At 53.4% G+C, this 6,000-nt stretch overlaps 1 long non-coding RNA gene across 1 annotated transcript in view; it reads right to left on the bottom strand.

Moving 5' to 3' along the window:
• Nucleotides 1–3,549: 3,549 nt before the first annotated feature.
• Nucleotides 3,550–6,000, bottom strand: part of LOC146798029 (uncharacterized) — a 72,106-nt gene continuing 69,655 nt past the window's right edge. The window contains exons 2-3 of the long non-coding RNA XR_014969091.1: nucleotides 5,400–5,459; nucleotides 3,550–4,220 (exon numbers count right to left, since the gene is read on the bottom strand). This is a non-coding gene — a long non-coding RNA (uncharacterized LOC146798029). The remainder of the gene's footprint in view (nucleotides 4,221–5,399; nucleotides 5,460–6,000) is intronic.

Raw genomic sequence — 6,000 nt, 5'->3', positions numbered from 1 at the left:
TACCACATAAAGGCACTGCTGGGAGGACTCTGCACACACCCCTCCTGTGTCTGGGCACTGCTGGGAGGACTCTGCACCCACCCCTCCTGTCTCAGGGCACTGCTGGGAGGACTCTGCACCCACCCCTCCTGTCTCAGGGCACTGCTGTTAGTGATAGGCACCCACCCCTCCTGTCTCAGGGCACTGCTGGGAGGACTCCACACCCACCCCTCCTGTCTCAGGGCACTGCTGGGAGGACTCTGCACCCACCCCTCCTGTCTCAGGGCACTGCTGGGAGGACTCTGCACACACCCCTCCTGTGTCTGGGCACTGCTGGGAGGACTCCACACCCACCCCTCCTGTCTCAGGGCACTGCTGGGAGGACTCTGCACCCACCCCTCCTGTCTCAGGGCACTGCTGGTAGTGATAGGCACACACCCCTCCTGTCTCAGGGCACTGCTGGGAGGACTCCACACCCACCCCTCCTGTCTCAGGGCACTGCTGGGAGGACTCTGCACCCACCCCTCCTGTCTCAGGGCACTGCTGGGAGGACTCTGCACACACCCCTCCTGTGTCTGGGCACTGCTGGGAGGACTCCACACCCACCCCTCCTGTCTCAGGGCACTGCTGGGAGGACTCTGCACCCACCCCTCCTGTCTCAGGGCACTGCTGGTAGTGATAGGCACACACCCCTCCTGTCTCAGGGCACTGCTGGGAGGACTCTGCACCCACCCCTCCTGTCTCAGGGCACTGCTGGGAGCACTCTGTACCCACCCCTCCTGTCTCAGGGCACTGCTGGGAGGACTCTGCACACACCCCTCCTGTCTCAGGGCACTGCTGTTAGTGATAGGCACACACCCCTCCTGTCTCAGGGCACTGCTGGGAGCACTCTGTACCCACCCCTCCTGTCTCAGGGCACTGCTGCTAGTGATAGGCACACACCCCTCCTGTCTCAGGGCACTGCTGTTGGTGATAGGCACACACCCCTCCTGTCTCAGGGCACTGCTGTTAGTGATAGGCACACACCCCTCCTGTATCTGGGCACTGCTGGGAGTGATAGGCACCCACCCCTCCTGTCTCAGGGCACTGCTGGGTGGACTCTGCACACACACCTCCGATTTCAGGATATGTACGCTTGGAACATACACGGTGGGGGTACGCTCAATGCATTCGAGGTGAGGGTACGAGTCTACTTACACTGGTGTGGTGGGGGTACGCTTCATGCATACGCGGGTGGGGGTACGGGTCGTACTTACACTGTTGGGGTGGGGGTACGGTCCGTGAGTCCGCGGGTGGGGGTAGGAGTCGTACTTACACTGGTGGGGGTGGGGGTACGCTCCGTACGTCCGCGGGTGGGGGTACGGGTCGTACTTACACTGTTGGGCTGGGGGGTACGCTCCTTGCATACGCGGGGGGGGTACGGGTCGTACTTACACTGTTGGGGTGGGGGTACGGTCCGTGAGTCCGCGGGTGGGGGTAGGAGTCGTACTTACACTGGTGGGGGTGGGGGTACGCTCCGTACGTCCGCGGGTGGGGGTCCGGGTCGTACTTACACTGTTGGGCTGGGGGGTACGCTCCATGCATACGCGGGTGGGGGTACGGGTCGTACTTACACTGTTGGCATGGGGGGTACGCTCCATGCATACGCGGGTGGGGGTACGGATCGTACTTACACTGTTGGGGTGGGGGGTACGCTCCATGCATACGCGGGTGGGGGTACGGGTCGTACTTACACTGTTGGGGTGGGGGGTACGCTCCTTGCATACGCGGGTGGGGGTACGGGTCGTACTTACACTGTTGGGGTGGTGGGTACGCTCCTTGCATACGCGGGTGAGGGTACGGGTCGTACTTACACTGTTGGGGTGGGGGTACGCTCCATGCATACGCGGGTGGGGGTACGGGTCGTACTTTCACTGTTGGGGGGGGGTACGCTCCTTGCATACGGGGTGGGGGTAGGGTCGTACTTACACTGTTGGGGTGGGGGTACGGTCCGTGAGTCCGCGGGTGGGGGTAGGAGTCGTACTTACACTGGTGGTGGTGGGGGTATGCTCCGTACGTCCGCGGGTGGGGGTACGGGTCGTACTTACACTGTTGGGCTGGGGGGTACGGTCCGTGAGTCCGCGGGTGGGGGTAGGAGTCGTACTTACACTGTTGGGGGGGTACGCTCCTTGCATACGGGGTGGGGGTAGGGTCCGTACATATCCGTCCCCACGCTATGTGATGCTTGTGCGGCCCGTACCCAGGCCTTTGCCACGTGGGTGCGATCCGTCCCGCCATTGTTGGGGTGACGTGTGTGGGCGTGGTCCGACTCGTACCCACGCTCTTCAGGCGTGGGTACGGGACGTACCTGTCTGGTTGTGTTGCCGGTTCGCGTGGTGACGGACTTCCGTTGTGGCGGTCGCTGGCTTATCAGGACACGCCCCCACCCCCTCGTGGTGACCAGGGCATGGGAGTCAGGTATGTCCAGGCCATGTGTGGTGTGTGACTTATGTGGTTGTTTTGTGGCCTGCCCTGGTCCTGCCACCCCCACCCCACCCCACTTTCCCCCCTCCCTTAGTTATTCTGACCTTCTGCGGCGTCTGCGTCGTAACCTGTAGAGGAGGTGGACTGCTATGAGGGCAGGGATGACTCGTAGGTTCGGGTCCATGTCTGTCCGTCGCGTACTGGTTCTCCTTGCTCGCGTCGTCCTGTCGCGTACGGGTCCTCCTTGGTGGCGTCGTCCTGTGTGTCCGTCACGTACTGGTCCTCCTTGTTCGCGTCGTCGTCTGTCCGTCGCGTACTGGTGGTCCTTGTTCGCGTCGTCCTGATTTCCCGGCAGTTTTTGGCTGCCGCAAAATATTCACCGTGCGGGGTGACGTCGGTGCGAATCGTGATTCCTGGGTCGTGAATGGCTGGCTGCGAGCGTCCCGACGTCAGGTCGGCGCTTTCCCGGATCGCATTGGTAGGTGTTTTTTTGTTCGGTCGGGCTTTTTTACGATTCGTACGGTAATGGTGTACCCGTGCGAATCGTAATTCCTTGTTTGTAAAAATTGACGACCGGGTACGCGTGGGGCGGAGATTGTGCTCCGTCCGACGGTTCGTACCCGGTTTTTGCCGGATCGTGATCGGCACCAAAATGTGGTAGCCGGGGCATACATACATCTCCATGATGGATAACTGTAGCAACTTTGATAGACTCACAATGCTATGTAATTACGCTGAGTTGTAAATTTGCTACAATGTGCAGTAAAACTCTGTGCATCACACTTAAGATGTTGGACGTCACAATAAACTGTCCCTAGACTAGGCCGTAAACTATACTTGCAAATCTGTCAGCCATGCAAGTTCACTGTGCTCACATCTAAGGTATCTGGACACAATCCATCCTGCTAAGTAACAGGTCACGACCATAGTTACACATAGAAGGATTAGTCCAGTGATGGTATGAGTTGCATACAATGGAGCAAGCCCCAACTCAGCATCGTCCGTGACATCAGTGCAAGCAGAAATAAAAAATAACAAGATTTATTTGGCAATCTGAAATGTTAGAATTCCCTACACTACCACTAATCCCTAATACTACCACTAAATCTAAACTAACTACAAATATTTTTAATTTCCTAAACTCGCTACCCTAACTAATCACAAACACACCAAAAGAATTCGGACATCAAGCCCCACCAAAAGCAAAATGAAACTTACCCCCAAATACTATCAAATTCTATAACAAAAAAAGAGTAAAAATATACAACTAACTATGCCTACGCTAAAACTACTCTACCTAAAACAGACAAAACATCACTAACACCACATTACATGTAAACATTAACATTGTGGGAAGGGAGAAGATGGGGATAGGGGACAACATGGGGAGGAATCACTGCAGTCCAAGGTGGTCACGTATTTCGTGAATCTGCCTGTTTAGGTACAGGAGTTCACTGCGAATGTCCATTAGCAATGAATTGTTTTGAGTGACCATACGCAGGAGCTGGGCATTCGAAGCCTCCCCATGATCCACAGGTGCAGGTGGTACTGGCACCTGGGCGGGTGTGGTCGGAGGGGTATTCACAGTCTGAGAGCCCACACTGGCACCAGAGGTTGAGGGGATGGGCTGCCTGCTGGTCTGGTCGTACTCCAGAAACGCCTTCCAGATCCCTGCTTTCTTCTCGTCACGATGCCTTGATAGCCTTTGGTGACCTTCTTCACATGGAGGTAGCAGTCCTTGGCCACCTGCAATGTATGTTGCTCAGCAGGTATCATGTCTGTAAAATATGCTCAATGTCAATTTTCAGTCCCTTACACTATGTCAAGGTCCAACATGAAATCTATATTCCAAGTTCAAAACAACATGGGAGGCAACACACCAGCGTAACTCTGTTAAGTCACAAACTTACCTGTTCAAACAAATGTCAAGGCATGAATCATTCACTGCAGGCTGTGGAGACTGACATGACAGTGCATAGCATGGGACATGTACTGACACACAAAAATGCTAATGACAGTCAAAACATGGCACCATTGTACACCCTGACTGTGGGTGACATATACAATTGACTTGTGTAGGGAGGCATTAGCCCTCCGTGCACAGCACCATCCTCATCCGATCCTGTGACACACTGCTGCAACTTATGTACAATGCACATGTGCAGCCCTGTGTGTCCCCCAGCAACTGTGTGCAGTTCACCAAGTCAGTTGCAAGACTGGCACTCTTGCACAAGAGTGCAAGGGTGGCTGTGTGCAGGTGTGATTGTCAACCTATTGTAAGCTCACCCTACCAGTGACGGCCCGTGTAGGGCGTTTTACCGGGGCGGTGACGTGGCGCAGAGGAGGGGCAGGGTGGGGGGTTGCAAAATGCAGCAAAGGGCAATTTCAGGTAAGTTACGAAAAAAATTAATAAAACGAATTTCATTGCGTGCGCTGCATCTCCAAATGCAATTAATATACACATCTTTTGAATGTGTGTGTGTAACATGCCATTGATAAGTTTGGCTCTAAGCTACACACTGCCACTTCTGTGAAGCTGCTATGCAGCATACCTTAGAAATCACTGTGCCCACATGTCTGAGCTTGCACGGCCTGAAAAGCACTGCCTCCTTGTGCACGACGCAACACCCACTGCACGCCCCTTGGACGATATACATAGCATGAAAGTGTGCCTTATTGACTAGGCAGCGCAACTCAACAGGAGCGAAAATCCAAGGAGCCTATTGCCAACACAACTTCAGTGAAAATGACTAGTTTGCGGGATTAGGTGCTTGAAATTATGCACATGAATTGAAAGGTGTATCACTGACTGTTGATGGGCAAAGTCACAACTGTGAATAAGATGCAATGCCCCACCTTCACCTACCAATTTGTATACAAATCTGAAATACCAAATACATCTTCACATTGTAGGCAAGGGACACCGCAACATGCCAATATTTATTGTCCATACTCACCAGTGGCATGTGGGTCCCGGAATCTGTCCATGTCCCCCTGTGTGATAGGTTGACGTCCATCTGTGAGTGAACAAATGTAAATATGTGTTGTTACCAGACGTAAACTAATGTGAAATATGCATAATTAAATCCATTACAGTCACTGAAAATGCAACATCACTGTGGTGTTGACTTACATGTTGGCCACATGACTATGTCTTCTTTGACTGCCATTCACACACGACCTGTGAATGCAGTGGCGGCCCACACAAAACATCACTGCTTGAAGACATGCACATATGAGTTGGGTCACGCAATCTCAAGGCACCATTTCTACACGAGCATGAGATAAAACTTGTTCTGTGTATGATGGCATCTCTGCAATTTGAAAAAGGCAGTTACACAGAGCTTTGTGGTGTATGACACTCTGGAGATGTCCTATTTCCTTTGTGTCTTTTGACCTCTCAAATTCATTAACACACATTAACTATGTACAGGGGCAGCGTAGCTACAGTTCAACTTTTTAAGTAGGACTGCTATTTTTATACTAGATTGTGTCCCGTACATAGCTCACACACACAATGGCTTGAATTGTACATGTACAGTCACCCTTACTGTATAC

Source organism: Triturus cristatus, chromosome 9, assembly GCF_964204655.1.
Source record: "Triturus cristatus chromosome 9, aTriCri1.1, whole genome shotgun sequence".
NCBI lineage: Eukaryota > Metazoa > Chordata > Amphibia > Caudata > Salamandridae > Triturus > Triturus cristatus.
Note: the sequence above shows the minus strand (reverse complement) of the source record. Positions and strands in the feature narration are given on the sequence as shown.